This window comes from Cherax quadricarinatus, chromosome 37 (genome assembly GCF_038502225.1).
Source record: "Cherax quadricarinatus isolate ZL_2023a chromosome 37, ASM3850222v1, whole genome shotgun sequence".
Taxonomy (NCBI): Eukaryota; Metazoa; Arthropoda; class Malacostraca; order Decapoda; family Parastacidae; genus Cherax; species Cherax quadricarinatus.
The window spans coordinates 11770714-11788213 of record NC_091328.1 but is presented as its reverse complement, the minus strand read 5'-3'; the positions used below and the strand labels follow the sequence as shown (position 1 = coordinate 11788213).

The 17500-nt window shown below is 43.2% G+C and overlaps 1 protein-coding gene across 1 annotated transcript in view; it reads left to right on the top strand.

Annotated features, from left to right (window-relative positions):
* The window catches only part of stx (ubiquitin-like domain-containing protein stuxnet), a 420592-nt gene that overhangs the window by 583 nt on the left and 402509 nt on the right, over positions 1-17500 (top strand). The gene's annotated exons all lie outside the window — the stretch shown is intronic.

Here is a 17500-nt window from a genome sequence, read left to right as displayed (position 1 = left end):
GTCTGTCTGTCTGTCTGTCTGTCTGTCTGTCTCTCTCTCTGTCTCTGTCTCTCTCTCTCTCTCTCTCTCTCTCTCTCTCTCTCTCTCTCTCTCTCTCTCTCTCTCTCTCTCTCTCTCTCTCTCTCTCTCTCTCTCAACCCGCTCTTCTTCCTCAAGACACGAAGGTTCTATAAACAGTCATAGAACTCAAGTTTACCTCCGTCTGGTCACTGAACACCAGCCAGGTGACTGTACAGCTAAGAACATGTCAGCTTGTGCCCATTCTTAGAAGAGCGCACCTCCACAACTACCACACAAAGTGTGCAAGGTCCTGGACGGACCGAAACCTTGTTCAAGTTGGTGTTCATAAGTTGTGAATTGTAACTTTTTTTCTTCAAAGTGAAGGTCTCTATGAACCATTGGCGTATGACTCTTGTGGGTTTAGCGCTTAGTTCTGATTTTAATAATAAGACGAATCATTGGGCTTTAGCCTTTGTTTTATATAATAAAAAGTATAATTATTATTATTATTATTATTATTATTATTATTATTATTATGAGAAAGTGTTCAACTCCTGAAGTATATGTAGCACCTGGGATATGGACGGTAATCAGGTTTGCTCTGAGGAATCAGAAGCCCTTCTCTAGCATCAAGACACCTCGTCTTCCCCCTTGAAGGGAGTTATATGGTGGTGAGCTAAGCTTTGGTGACTTGAGGGAGAAAGCTTGGCTACCAGAGTAAGAGTATTTCTGTGGTGATAAGCCGACGGAGGGTCGAGCTTCCACTACTTGGGTTGAAAGGTCTCCGCATTATAATTGAATAAAAAAATTGCTATCGTCACCTCGATATGTTGTCTGATATAAATAAAACACTTAACTAGGGTTTCGAAAGCAGTATATCATATCAAACGTAGAAAGATATAAACAATAGCAGTGTATCTTCCTTTGCTGACGATACTAGGATCTGCATGAGAGTGTCATCTGTTGAAAACGTTGCAAATCATCAAGCGGATATGTACCAAGTCTTCCAGTGGACAACAGAAAACATGAAGTTCAATGATTAATTTCAATTACTCCGCTATGGAAAATTTAAGGAACTAAAAACTTCATCGGAGTATAAAACAAATTTTAACTACACAGAGCGGAAAAGTAATGTAAAGAATTTGGGAGTGATAATGTCAGAGGATCTCACTTTCAAAGATCACAACAATGTCATTATCACATTTGCTAGGAAAATGATTGGATGGTTAATGATACCTTCAAAATAAGGGATGCCAAGCTCATGATGATCCTCTTTAAATCATTTGTTCTCTGTAGGATGGAATACTTCTGTAAACTAACGGCCCCTTTCAAAGCAGGTTAAATTGTGGATCTGGAGATTATTGAAAGAACCTTCACTACACGTGTAAGTACAGTCAGGCATATCAGTTACCGGGACCGTTTGAAATCTTGACCTATACTTCTTGGAATGCAGGCGAGAAAGATGCATGCATCATAATTTACGCCTGGAAAATCCTAGAGAGACTAGTCCCAAATCTACATATAGTCACTAAATCACTTCATACGAATGCAGAAGATTCAGCGGGCGGTGCAACATCCCCCAAGCGAAAAGCAGAGGTGCCATGAGTACAATAAGAGAACACAGTAAGTGTCAGAGGCCCAAGAGTGTTCAATTGTCTCCCAGCATACATATTAGGAATCTGCAATAGATCCCTAGCTGTCTTCAAGAGGCTCCGGAGCTGGACAGGCATCTAAAGTCAATACCTGACCAGCCGGGCTGTGGTTCGTACGTTGGACTACGTGCGGCCAGCAGTAACAGCCTGGGTGATCAGGTCCTGTTCCACCGTGAGGTCTGGTCATGGACCGGGCCGCTGGGGCGTTGACTCCCAGAACATCCTCCAAGTACAGGTATATACGGACATTTGACTAACTAAAATAACTGAAACTTTTAATTAGTCTTTTTAGAGAACATAGAACCTATTTTTTTAATATTTAGGGTTTCCAAAAAAAATTAATACCCCTTTTTTTTAGTAATTTTTAACATAGGGACATTTGGGTAACAATAGTTACAAAACAAGTGGCCAGACATTCATAATTTTATCATGCGGAAGCGAACGTTGTGTTAAGTTCTGAGCCGCGTTTTTAAGTGTTTTAAAAGTTTGACAAGTTTTAAAACATGTTTGCGTGTTTGGAATCTTTTAAAATTAGCTTTAATTACCTGACCTTTCGTGTTTTTTTATTCAGTCGTTGCCTTATTTTTCTCTCTATTTTCTATTGCTTCTCGTGGGAACTGTGTTAAGGCTTTTTGGGAGGACGGGTTTTGTACAGTGTGTGTGACGCGTGCCGAGTGCGTGAAGGTTTGGTAAGGTCATTGCTGCTGTCTACTGAGTTGCTGAGGTTTGGGAAGGTCACTACTGCTGTCTGCTGAGTTACTGAGGTTTGGGAAGGTCACTACTGCTGTCTACTGAGTTGCTGAGGTTTGGGAAGGTCACTACTGCTGTCTACTGAGTTGCTGAGGTTTGGGAAGGTCACTGCTGCTGAGTTCTGAGGTTTGGGAAAGTCACTACTGCTGTCTACTGAATTACTGAGGTTTGGGAAGGTCATTACTGCTGTCTTCTGAGTTACTGAAGTTTGGGAAGATAACTACTGCTGACTTCTGAGCTACTGAGGTTTGGGAAGGTCACCATTGTTCTTTACTGAGTTGTTGAGGTTTGAGAAGGTCACTACTGCTGTCTACAGAGTTACTGAGGTTTGGAAAGGTAACTACTGCTGACTTCTGAGCTACTGAGGTTTGGGAAAGTCACTACTGCTGTCTACTGAGCTACTGAGGTTTGGGAAGGTCACTACTGTTGTCTACTGAGTTGATGAAGTTTGGCAAGGTCATTACTGCTGTCTACTGAGCTACTGATGTTTTGGGAAGGTCATTACTGCTGTGTACTGAGGTTTGGGAAGGTCAGTAATGTTGTCTACTGAGTACTGAGCTACTAAGGTTTGGAAAGCTCAGTGCTACTGTCTACTGAGATGCTGCATGATCCTAGTGGGTTCAGCGCTTCTTTTTTATTATAGTAAAGTCTTCTGAGATTTGGAAAGGTCAGTAATGCTGTCTACTGAGTTGCTCAGATTTAAAACGTCAGTCACTCCTGCTGTCTACTGAGGTTTTGGAAGGTCTTTGCCAGGTTACACCAAGGTACAAAGGTTTGGTAAGGTCACTCCTGCTGTCTGCTGAGTTACAGAGGCTTGGCAAGGTCACTCCTGTTGCTATCGAGTTCGGTTTGGTTAAGGTCACACCTGCAGTCTACTGAGTTACTGTAATTTAGTTAAGGTCACTCCTGTTGTCTACTGAGAGGGGTTTGGTTAAGGTCACTCTTACTGTCTAGTGAGTGACTGCAACATATCCTCATTTGGTTTGGTTGGTTACTGAGGTTCGGTTTGAGACTTGCTTAATTGTAAACCGTTTGGGCCACAACCTAAGGGGCATGGGTTCGATGGCCAGGCGAAATTAAATCGGCACTACTAGTTATGAAAGCGTATTTCCGATGGGCCAGCGAATACTTTCATCACGTAACGGGCCGTCATCTAAGATTCTGTGTCGCGAGACACTCTCCTCTTTCCTGACGAACAAACACGTAATTTTTTTCTCTTGTAAGACTGAGAAATATGCTCTGACGTAGACACTAGGTGGCTTCAGGCCGACCTCCGACGTAAAGTAGCTTTATTCAGATACAGGTACACAGTTACATAAATTACCAAACATAGCATATGTGTAGATTACATAGGATAACCCAAAAAAGTCAAAGTGACTTATTTCCATTGGGGTCCTTAATAAGGCCCATAACGAAAATAAGTCACTGCCTGAATTTTTGGGGGGTTATCCTAGGTAATTTACACATATGTAACATATCGCTTATTTGATCTTAACAGTTTGTGATTGCAGCTCCTGGCCCCGCCTCTGGTCGCTACTAGGTCCACTCTCCCCCCTGCTGTATTTGTGTGTACCTGTACCTAAATAAACTTACTAAGTTGCAGTTACTGAGTGTTGCTAATGCCACTACTGTCATCTGTTGACTTTTCTTCTTGTTATCCCAGGCAGTGTACGCGTACGTTACTGTGTAACTGTGTTACTGTGTTATCTCAGGCAGTGTACGCGTACGTTACTGTGTAACTGTGTTACTGTGTAACGCAGTTGTAATCATCAGAAAACTGTAAATTTGTACCTAAATGAAGTTTGTGACTTTGACTTTTTTTTTTTTTAGTTATCCTGTGTAATTTACATTATGTATGATAATGGCAGTTGTGTGTACCTGTGCCTACCTACCTGAAGTCTACCTGGAGGGCATTCCGGGGATCAACGCCCCCGCGGTCCGGTCCATGACCAGGCCTACTGGTGGATCAGTACCTGATCAACGAGGCTGTTACTGCTGGCCGCACGTCCTAAATAAATTTACTTCAGTGTGGACAGATGGAAGACCCTCTGAGACTATAAAACAACACGAAAGCCAACAGGCCTATTGCAATGGGCCAACAGGCCTACTACATGGGTCAGCAGGCCTATTACACGGACCAACAGGCCTACTGCAGTGTACCTCCTTTCTATGTTCTTATGTTCTGTCTTCTCCCTAGATCGAACCTGACTGCTTCCCGTCCCCAGGCGCTGGGTGACCCTTATGGGTTTAGCGTCTGACCTTGATTATAATAACTGAGTGGAACTAGTTGCCAAATACCATGATTGAATTTATGTATTTATAGAAGGCTCTAAATCTGTATGAGCCACAGAGACTAATAGTGAATAGGCTTACATATATGGTACCTGGAGAGGTTACTTGGAGGTTATTCCGGGGATCAACGCCCCCGCGGCCCGGTCCATGACCAGGCCTCCCGATGGATCAGGGCCTGATCAACTAGGCTGTTACTGCTGGCCGCATGCAGTCCAACGTATGAGCCACAGCCCGGCTGATCCGGCACTGACTTTAGGTATCTGTCCAGCTCTCTCTTGAAGGCAGCCAGGGGTTTATTGGCAATTTCCCTAATGCTTGGTGGGAGGCTGTTGAACAGTCTTGGGCCCCGGACACTTATGGTGTTTTCCTTTAGTGTACCAATGGCGCCCCTACTTTTAATTGGCGACATTTTGCATCGCCTGCTCAGTCTTCTACTTTCGTAGGGAGTGATTTCTGTGTGCAGATTTGGGACCATTCCTTCCAGGATTTTCCAAGTGTAGATTATGATATATCTCTCCCTCCTGCGTTCCAACGAGTACAAGTCAAGTGCTTCCAAGCGTTCCCAGTAGTTAAGGTGCTTGACAGAACTTATACGTGCAGTAAAGGATCTCTGTACACTCTCTAGATCTGCGATTTCACCTGCTTTGAATGGAGATGTTAATGTACAGCAGTATTCCAGCCTAGAGAGAACATGTGATTTGAAAAGGATCATCATTGGCTTGGCATCTCTCGTTTTGAAAGTTCTCATTATCCATCCTATCATTTTCTTTGCACGTGCGATCGTGGCACTGTTGTGATCCTTGAAAGTGAGATCCTCAGACATTACTACTCCCAGGTCCCTTACATTATTTTTCCGCTCTGTTGTATGGCCAGAGTCTGTAGTATACTCTGTTCTAGTTATTATCTCCTCCAGTTTTCCATAACGGAGTAGCTGGAATTTGTTCTCATTGAACATCATATTGTTTACCGTTGTCCATTGGAAAACTTTGGTAGGAAGAATCACGAGTGAAAATTGTGCTAGGACTCTGTAGGCCTGTTGCTGCCCGATTCTAGGCCTGTTGCTGCCGGTTCTAGGTCTACTGCTCCCTGGTTCTAGGCCTACTGCTGCCTGGTTCTAGGCCTACTGCTCGGTTCTAGGCCTGTTGCTGCCCGGTTCTTAAGTTTCTGCTGCGTCATGGAGTGTGAGGTCGAGCTTACAGCTTTGCTGAGTCACACTGAGACTTAACACACTTTGAAGCTCAGCTGATAGTCTTGTTTTAGGTGAAAGTCTTGGCTCAGCTGATAGTCTTGTTAGCCTTAAGAAAAGTCTTGGTTCAAATGACAGTCTTGTTAGATTTAAGGGTTCAGTTGATACCTGGAGTTTACCTGGAGTTTTCCTGGAGAGAGTTCCGGGGGTCAACGCCCCTGCGGCCCGGTCTGTGACCAGGCCTCCTGGTGGATCAGAGCCTGATCAACCAGGCTGTTACTGCTGGCTGCACGCAATCCAACGTACGAGCCACAGCCCGGCTGGTCAGGTACCGACTTTAGGTGCTTGTCCAGTGCCAGCTTGAGGACAGCCAGGGGTCTATTGGTAATCCCCCTTATGTATGCTGGGAGACAGTTGAACAGTCTTGGACCCCTCACACTTATTGTATTTTCTCTTAACGTGCTAGTGACACCACTGCTTTTCATTGGGGGATGTTGCATCGTCTGCCAAGTCTTTTGCTTTCGTTGTGAGTGATTTTCGTGTGCAAGTTTGGTACTAGTCCCTCTAGGATTTTCCAGGTATATATAATCATGTATCTCTCCCGCCTGCGTTCCAGGGAGTACAGGTTCAGGAACTTCAAGCGCTCCCAGTAACTGAGGTGATAGTCTTGTTTTAGGTCAAAGTCTTGGCTCAGCTGATAGTCTTGGGCTCATAGCCGACCGGCGAAGCTCTAGTAGCCTGACCTAATCCCTACAAGGTTGGATTATAAGACATCGTCTCTCTCTCTCTCTCTCTCTCTCTCTCTCTCTCTCTCTCTCTCTCTCTCTCTCTCTCTCTCTCTCTCTCTCTCTCTCTCTCTCTCTCTCTCTCTCTCTCACACACACACACACACACACACACATTTACACAATGGTTTTACAGGGTTAGGTTAAGAGTTCCTACCTTCATTTACAAACTAAGAACTGTTACCTACCTCAGCTTATTTGAAAGCCTTTTCTTTATGAGACATACAAATAGGGTAAAGTTGGAGCCATCTGTGGGCCAGCGATTTCATTTGGTCAACTGATGACATTATGCTGCACGAACATGTTCCTGACTCGGGTCATTCTAGGAATGAATGTTCTCAGATGAAATGGTGTTCTTGAGAAGGGTACAACCTGAGTGTCGTTGCTGTTTTCTGCTCGTCAGTAACAGCCTGGTTGATCAATCCCTGATCCATCAGGAGGCCTGGTGGATCAGAACTGGACCGCGAGGTCATTGACCCCCGGAACACCCTCCAAGTAGACTCCAGGTAGAAGCTTTCTTCTCGCTGACCAAGAAGTGGATTTGTATGTAACAGTAAGGCCACCCACATCCCTCCGGTGCTGAAGGCTCTGCTGAAATTACAGATCTGTCCAGGCTGGGTCCAGGCGAGAGATGAATCGTCTTGCTATGTTCTCTATTTTGTCAAGAAGTCGTAGGTAAGATTGGGGGAAGGGGGAAGCAGTCAAATAAAGTGGAGCATACGCAAGGTGGGCAGACACTTGTGCCTCGTACAGAATCTTGCAGCCTCTCCTGTCGAGCAGATGTGCGACACGTCTAAGTGGTGTCAGCTTCCTGGCTGCCTTGTTTGAGATTTACTACGTGGATTTTCGTAGTCAGTTTGAAATCAAATCTCACCTCAAGGATATTAACCTCATCCCCGGGTTCCACCACCCTCCCAGTCATTCTTACCACTGCTCCAGCATCACCATCATGGTACCTACAGACCATTATTTGTGTTTTCTTAAAAACAAATGTAACCTGCCAGGTTACATGTGCTGTAAATTAGTGATTGATGTAATTGAGAGCAAGTGGGATTTCCTCACTTGCATAAGTAAATATCATCTAGTAAAGTCAACGTATGCATGTGATTTTGGGATGAGTTGAAGGTCATTGAAGTAGACGTTACATAACAATGGCTCAAGTATACTTCCCTGTGGAACACTGTTCTTGTTGACTCTGTCCTACTGGGAACTACTTTTAAAGATCTACTTTGAAGGTAATCACTAAGGAGGCACAGTGCAGAGCCAGTGACTCCTAGTGCTTGCCAAGAGTCCCTGATGACAAACACTGTCGAAAGCACCAGCTTTGTTCAGTGCTGCTACACAGCTCTTGGTTTTATGCAGTGACTGATACCACGTAGTGGAGAGGTTTAGTAGCAGATTAGCAGCAGAATAAATTTTCTGAAGCCATATTGACGGTCACAATGAAGCAAATGGTAGTTGAAAAACGTTGTCATTTGACAGTGGCACTGGTCTGTAGCTGATGAATATATATATATATATATATATATATATATATATATATATATATATATATATATATATATATATATATATATAATGTCGTGCCGAATATGTAAAACTGGTCAATTAGCAAGAACTCATTTAAAATTAAGCCCTTTCTAAAATTTTCTCTTATACGTTTAAAGATATATTTTTTTCATTAATGTTAATGTAAAAAAATTTAATTTTGCTCCAAAAAATCTTAGAAAACTTACCTAACCTTATTATAACAAGAACAATTTATTTTAGCCTAACCCAACTAAATATATTTTAGATTTGTTTACAGTAATTTAATACTAAACAAACACAGTGAAATATATTTTTTTTCGTTAGGTTCAGAATGATTTTGGCGAAATTATTGCATACACAAATTTTCGCTCGTCCTATATGGCAAGATGAGCGTTGCTGTTTAAGCCAAGATCGCAAGTTCTGCCTATTCGGCACGACATATACATATATATATTATGTCGTGCTGAATAGGTAAAATTTGTCAATTGGAAAGAACTCGTTTAAAATTAAGTCCTTTCTAAAATTTTCTCTATGTTTAAAGATATATTTTTTTAATTTACGTTAATGTAAAATTTAATAATTTTGTACCAAAAGAACCGTAGTAAACTTGCCTAGCCTTATTATAACAAGCGCAATTTAATTTAGCCTAATCCAACTAAATATATTTTAGATAAGTTTACAATAATTTAATAATAAACAAACAATGAAATATATTTTTTTCGTTAGGTTCAGAATGACTTTTGCGAAATTATTGCATACACAAATTTTCGCTTGCCTTATTCGGGAAGAAGTGCGCTGCTATTTTATCCAAAAATCGCAAGTTTTATTTATTCGGCACCACATATAAATATATATATATATATATATATATATATATATATATATATATATATATATATATATATATATATATATATATATATATATATCTTTCTTTCAACACACCAGCCGTATCCCATCGAGGCGGGGTGGCCCAAAAGGAAAAACAAAAGTTTCTCCTTTCATATTTAGTAATATATACAGGATAAGGGGTTACTAGCCCCTTGCTCCTGGCATTTTAGTCGCCTCTTACAACACGCATAGCTTACGGAGGAAGAATTCTGTTCCACTTCCCCATGGAGATAAGAGGAAATAAACAAGAACAAGAGCTAGTAAGAAAATAGAAGAAAACCCAGAGGGGTGTGTATACATATGCTTGTACATGTATGTGTAGTGTGACCTAAATGTAAGCAGAAGTAGCAAGACGTACCTGAAACCTTGCATGTTTATGAGACAGAAAAAACACCAGCAATCCTACCATCGTGTAAAACAATTACAGGCTTACGTTTTACACTCACTTGGCAGGACGGTAGTACCTCCCTGGGCGGTTGCTGTCTACCAACCTACTACCTAGGATATATATATATATATATATATATATATATATATATATATATATATATATATATATATATATATATATATATATATATATATTCTCCCTCATCGCTTTCTCTCCTTGTTCTCTTTCTTTCCCTCCCTCTATTATCTCTCTCCTACTCTCTCTCATCTCCCCTTGCTCTCCTATCTTCCCCTCCCGCTCTTATCTTCCCTCCCGTTCTCCTATCTCCCTTCCCCCCTCTTTCTCCCTCCATCTCTATCTCACTCGAAACAATGTATTCTAATTGAAACAAAAATAGATTTATGTAAGAAATAAGTGAACACTGGTCTGTAAATAAGTGAACACTGGTCTGTAAATAAGTGAACACTGGTCTGTAAATAAGTGAACACTGGTCTGTAAATAGTGAACACTGGTCTGTAAATAAGTGAACACTGGTCTGTAAATAGTGAACACTGTTCTGTAAGTACGTGATGTCTAGTCTAAATATTTGAACACAGGTCTGTAAATAGAATTACAGATGTTTAGAACAAGTTACAACATTATGGTTACTCCATTTACATCTTGTTGGATTATCCAGGGATAAACTGCATAATATCCCACCAGTGTATGCCTATAGCATGAATGCATAGGCATCAACCCCAGCAAGAAAAGTTCCAAAAGCCAAGGAAACCCAGAGCAAGGCTAAGAGTGCATTTGAAAACCCATATTAAAGCTAAGAGGGCATTGTTTGTGGGTTTAGGCTTGTAAAGTACCTGCTTAGTATGGGCCAGTAGGCCTGCTGCTGTGCTCCTGTCTTGTGTGCTAAGAGCTGTTACCTACATTAGCTCATTTGAAAGCATTTTTATTGTTATGAAACATACAAGTAGGGAACAAGATGAAGTTGGAGCCGTCTGTGGGCCAGCATTTTCATCTGATCAACTGACTTTATCTCGCTGACATCATAATGCTGTACGAATGTGTTCCATACTCGAGTCATCCTGGGGATAAATGGTCTCAGATGGAGTGATGTTCTAGAGAAGGGTACAGCTAGAGTGAATTTGCTGCTTTCTGCCCGTCTTGTGGTATAGAAGCTTGCTTCACACTGTCCTCGAAGTGGATCCAAGTGTGGTACTTTGACAATATTGGCCTTGTACATAACAGTAAGGCCACCCACATCCCTCCTGTGTTGAAGGCTCTGCTGAAATGACAGATCTCTCTCTCTCTCTCTCTCTCTCTCTCTCTCTCTCTCTCTCTCTCTCTCTCTCTCTCTCTCTCTCTCTCTCTCTCTCTCTCTCTCTCTCTCTCTCTCTTTCCCACATCAAAATATGAGAGAGAGAATTTTATAAGCGATGATATCAATAAAAATAAGGGAGGATAGGGAATAGAATTTTCACCCATATACCATAAAGGATGAGACATATCTCTTGCTCTCTTACGACCGGGATAGTTTGCCTATCCCAGCCGTATGATGCAAACAATCCTTGTCTGTTAGAACAGACACAATCGTCTATGTTCATTATACAGATGTTCACCATGAAGGAAATATTTTGTTTGGCTTCTCACCAAACACAAGTATGAGCAACATAAATCTCTGTAATCTCGTATTTAAAAGTCTGTTTATTACCGTGGCTAAGAACGTCAAGTGTCTCTCTGATACTGAAATGAAAACGTGAGTATTTGAATGTTTATAATAAACGTCCTTCATGATGGAACAGGAGAAATGTGTGTTGAATAGTGTAGCAACACTGCTGGCGTCTCTACTGTGTAACTAATGGAATAGTGTAGTAACACTGCTGGCGTTTCCACTGTGTAACTAATGGAATAGTGTAGCAACACTGCTGGCGTCTCTACTGTGTAACTAATGGAATAGTGTAGCAACACTGCTGGCGTCTCTACTGTGTAACTAATGGAATAGTGTAGCAACACTGCTGGCGTCTCTACTGTGTAACTAATGGAATAGTGTAGCAACACTGCTGGCGTTTCTACTGTGTAACTAATGGAATAGTGTAGCGACACTGCTGGCGTTTCTACTGTGTAACTAATGGAATAGTGTAGCAACACTGCTGGCGTTTCTACTGTGTAACTAATGGAATAGTGTAGCAACACTGCTGGCGTTTCTACTGTGTAACTAATGGAATAGTGTAGCAACACTGCTGGCGTTTCTACTGAGTAACTAATTGAATAGTGTAGCAACACTGCTGGCGTATCTACTGTGTAACTAATGGAATAGTGTAGCAACACTGCTGGCGTTTCTACTGTGTAACTAATGGAATAGTGTAGCAACACTGCTGGCGTTTCTACTGTGTAACTAATGGAATAGTGTAGCAACACTGCTGGCGTTCTACTGTGTAACTAATGGAATAGTGTAGCAACACTGCTGGCGGTTTCCACTGTGTAACTAATGGAATAGTGTAGCAACACTGCTGGCGTTTCTACTGTGTAACTAATGGAATAGTGTAGCAACACTGCTGGCGTCTCTACTGTGTAACTAATGGAATAGTGTAGTAACACTGCTGGCGTTTCCACTGTGTAACTAATGGAATAGTGTAGCAACACTGCTGGCGTTTCCACTGTGTAACTAATGGAATAGTGTAGCAACACTGCTGGCGTTTCTACTGTGTAACTAATGGAATAGTGTAGCAACACTGCTGGCGTTTCTACTGTGTAACTAATGGAATAGTGTAGCAACACTGCTGGCGTCTCTACTGTGTAACTAATGGAATAGTGTAGCAACACTGCTGGCGTTTCCACTGTGTAACTAATGGAATAGTGTAGCAACACTGCTGGCGTTTCTACTGTGTAACTAATGGAATAGTGTAGCAACACTGCTGGCGTCTCTACTGTGTAACTAATGGAATAGTGTAGCAACACTGCTGGCGTTTCCACTGTGTAACTAATGGAATAGTGTAGCAACACTGCTGGCGTTTCTACTGTGTAACTAATGGAATAGTGTAGCAACACTGCTGGCGTCTCTACTGTGTAACTAATGGAATAGTGTAGCAACACTGCTGGCGTTTCCACTGTGTAACTAATGGAATAGTGTAGCAACACTGCTGGCGTCTCTACTGTGTAACTAATGGAATAGTGTAGCAACACTGCTGGCGTTTCCACTGTGTAACTAATGGAATAGTGTAGCAACACTGCTGGCGTTTCCACTGTGTAACTAATGGAATAGTGTAGCAACACTGTTGGCGTCTCTACTGTGTAACTAATGGAATTGTGTAGCAACACTGCTGGCGTTTCCACTGTGTAACTAATGGAATAGTGTAGCAACACTGCTGGCGTTTCCACTGTGTAACTAATGGAATAGTGTAATAACACTGTTGGTGTTTCCACTGTGTAACTATCACAGGGAATAGTGTATCAACACACTGTTGGCGTTTCCACTGTGTAACTAATGGAATAGTGTAGCAGCACTGCTGGCGTTTCCACTGTGTAACTAATGGAATAGTGTAATATAGAATAGTACAGGAACACTTCAAAAGTTTATATCGTCTGTGTGTGTAATTGTATTTAGTAACGTTATATTATGTCATGATTGGTTTAATTTATATTATGGTCAACAATGCAATCTAACCTAAATAAAGTGAACCAACTGTAAGAGGAACGGGTACATCACAGTTGTACCATGGTGCAACTCTGCGCTTGGTACAATGTGGAGAGTTGTCCCAATAATACACTCGGTGCTCTTATAAAGCTTCCTATATAGTGTTTTCTGACGTGTGATTGAAAAAGTACGTCCAGAATTGAATAGGAAATGGAAAGGCCTTTATAGAAGGGGATATTTAATTTTGGACGTACCTTTTCATTCGTATATACACACAAAATAATCACACTGTATAGAGGAAGTTTATTTAGGTACAGGTACACATAAGTACAATTATCATACATAGCAACATATGTGTAAATTACCTCTAGGATGACTTCCCTCCCCCAATGGGGGGGTCCTTGTAATATCTGCAACTTGTATTGATCTTTGCACTTGTCAGCAATACACCATTTCATCCTCCAGAACGGACATAAATTCCCTGCCACACATACACAGGAGGATGACAGAGTTAATATCCTGTTAGAGGAATGTTCGAAGATGGTTTACGGGGGGAAGGTGAAGCTGAGCTCTAGTGAGAAATACTGAGAGGGTGGGGGGCAAACGTGGCAGGTCTACAAGCGGCAGATGACCAAAATTCCGGCAGCGGGTCATTATATGACTAAGACCGTCGGCGGGAAACACTTGTCCTGTTTCTTGACGAATTTTACCTAGCCTAACCTACGAGATTAGTTGTGCAATAAATTTTTATTTGATTAAAGTTATGAAGCTATTTAACAACTTCAAATATGGATAGTTGTGCTGCCTGAGCTGCTGTTTTGTTGTGCACACCCATGCTCATCCTGTGAGTGGCTAGTTTATTGTGCACACCCATGCTCATCCTGCGAGTGGCTAGTTTATTGTGCACCCCCATGCTCATCCTGTGAGTGGCTAGTTTATTGTGCACACCCATGTTCATCCTGTGAGTGGCTAGTTTATTGTGCACCCCCATGCTCATCCTGTGAGTGGCTAGTTTATTGTGCACACCCATGCTCATCCTGCGAGTGGCTAGTTTATTGTGCACACCCATGTTCATCCTGTGAGTGGCTAGTTTATTGTGCACCCCCATGTTCATCCTGCGAGTGGCTAGTTTATTGTGCACCCCGATGCTCATCCTGTGAGTGGCTAGTTTATTGTGCACCACCATGCTCATCCTGCGAGTGGCTAGTTTATTGTGCACCCCCATGCTCATCCTGTGAGTGGCTAGTTTATTGTGCACCCCCATGCTCATCCTGTGAAGGCTAGTTTATTGTGCACCCCCATGCTCATCCTGTGAGTGGCTAGTTTATTGTGCACCCCCATGCTCATCCTGTGAGTGGCTAGTTTATTGTGCACACCCATGCTCATCCTGCGAGTGGCTAGTTTATTGTGCACACCCATGTTCATCCTGTGAGTGGCTAGTTTATTGTGCACCCCCATGTTCATCCTCCGAGTGGCTAGTTTATTGTGCACCCCCATGCTCATCCTGTGAGTGGCTAGTTTATTGTGCACCCCCATGCTCATCCTGCGAGTGGCTAGTTTATTGTGCACCCCCATGCTCATCCTGTGAGTGGCTAGTTTATTGTGCACCCCCATGCTCATCCTGTGAGTGGCTAGTTTATTGTGCACACCCATGTTCATCCTGTGAGCGGCTAGTTTATTGTGCACACCCATGCTCATCCTGTGAAGGCTAGTTTATTGTGCACCCCCATGCTCATCCTGTGAAGGCTAGTTTATTGTGCACACCCATGCTCATCCTGTGAGTGGCTAGTTTATTGTGCACACCCATGCTCATCCTGCGAGTGGCTAGTTTATTGTGCACACCCATGCTCATCCTGTGAGTGGCTAGTTTATTGTGCACACCCATGCTCATCCTGTGAGTGGCTAGTTTATTGTGCACACCCATGCTCATCCTGTGAGTGGCTAGTTTATTGTGCACACCCATGCTCATCCTGTGAGTGGCTAGTTTATTGTGCACACCCATGCTCATCCTGTGAGTGGCTAGTTTATTGTGCACACCCATGTTCATCCTGTGAGTGGCTAGTTTATTGTGCACCCCCATGCTCATCCTGCGAGTGGCTAGTTTATTGTGCACCCCCATGTTCATCCTGTGAGTGGCTAGTTTATTGTGCACACCCATGTTCATCCTGTGAGTGGCTAGTTTATTGTGCACACCCATGTTCATCCTGTGAGTGGCTAGTTTATTGTGCACACCCATGTTCATCCTGTGAGTGGCTAGTTTATTGTGCACCCCCATGCTCATCCTGTGAGTGGCTAGTTTATTGTGCACACCCATGTTCATCCTGTGAGTGGCTAGTTTATTGTGCACCCCCATGCTCATCCTGTGAGTGGCTAGTTTATTGTGCACACCCATGTTCATCCTGTGAGTGGCTAGTTTATTGTGCACACCCATGTTCATCCTGTGAGTGGCTAGTTTATTGTGCACACCCATGTTCATCCTGTGAGTGGCTAGTTTATTGTGCACCCCCATGCTCATCCTGAGAGTGGCTAGTTTATTGTGCACCCCCATGTTCATCCTGTGAGTGGCTAGTTTATTGTGCACACCAATGTTCATCCTGTGAGTGGCTAGTTTATTGTGCACCCCCATGCTCATCCTGTGAGTGGCTAGTTTATTGTGCACACCCATGTTCATCCTGTGAGTGGCTAGATTATTGTGCACCCCCATGCTCATCCTGTGAGTGGCTAGTTTATTGTGCACACCCATGTTCATCCTGTGAGTGGCTAGTTTATTGTGCACACCCATGTTCATCCTGTGAGTGGCTAGTTTATTGTGCACCCCCATGCTCATCCTGTGAGTGGCTAGTTTATTGTGCACCCCCATGCTCATCCTGTGAGTGGCTAGTTTATTGTGCACCCCCATGTTCATCCTGCGAGTGGCTAGTTTATTGTGCACCCCCATGCTCATCCTGTGAAGGCTAGTTTATTGTGCACCCCATGCTCATCCTGTGAAGGCTAGTTTATTGTGCACCCCATGCTCATCCTGTGAAGGCTAGTTTATTGTGCACCCCAATGCTCATCCTGTGAAGGCTAGTTTATTGTGCACCCCCATGCTCATCCTGTGAAGGCTAGTTTATTGTGCACCCCATGCTCATCCTGTGAAGGCTAGTTTATTGTGCACCCCCATGCTCATCCTGTGAAGGCTAGTTTATTGTGCACCCCATGCTCATCCTGTGAGGGCTAGTTTATTGTGCACCCCATGCTTATCCTGCGAGTGGCTAGTTTATTGTGCACACCCATGCTCATCCTGTGAGTGGCTAGTTTATTGTGCACACCCATGCTCATCCTGTGAGTGGCTAGTTTATTGTGCACACCCATGCTCATCCTGTGAGTGGCTAGTTTATTGTGCACACCCATGCTCATCCTGTGAGTGGCTAGTTTATTGTGCACACCCATGCTCATCCTGTGAGTGGCTAGTTTATTGTGCACACCCATGTTCATCCTGTGAGTGGCTAGTTTATTGTGCACCCCCATGCTCATCCTGCGAGTGGCTAGTTTATTGTGCACCCCCATGTTCATCCTGTGAGTGGCTAGTTTATTGTGCACACCCATGTTCATCCTGTGAGTGGCTAGTTTATTGTGCACACCCATGTTCATCCTGTGAGTGGCTAGTTTATTGTGCACACCCATGTTCATCCTGTGAGTGGCTAGTTTATTGTGCACCCCCATGCTCATCCTGTGAGTGGCTAGTTTATTGTGCACACCCATGTTCATCCTGTGAGTGGCTAGTTTATTGTGCACCCCCATGCTCATCCTGTGAGTGGCTAGTTTATTGTGCACACCCATGTTCATCCTATGAGTGGCTAGTTTATTGTGCACACCCATGTTCATCCTGTGAGTGGCTAGTTTATTGTGCACACCCATGTTCATCCTGTGAGTGGCTAGTTTATTGTGCACCCCCATGCTCATCCTGCGAGTGGCTAGTTTATTGTGCACCCCCATGTTCATCCTGTGAGTGGCTAGTTTATTGTGCACACCTATGTTCATCCTGTGAGTGGCTAGTTTATTGTGCACCCCCATGCTCATCCTGTGAGTGGCTAGTTTATTGTGCACACCCATGTTCATCCTGTGAGTGGCTAGATTATTGTGCACCCCCATGCTCATCCTGTGAGTGGCTAGTTTGTGCACACCCATGTTCATCCTGTGAGTGGCTAGTTTATTGTGCACACCCATGTTCATCCTGTGAGTGGCTAGTTTATTGTGCACCCCCATGCTCATCCTGTGAGTGGCTAGTTTATTGTGCACCCCCATGCTCATCCTGCGAGTGGCTAGTTTATTGTGCACCCCCATGTTCATCCTGTGAGTGGCTAGTTTATTGTGCACACCCATGTTCATCCTGTGAGTGGCTAGTTTATTGTGCAC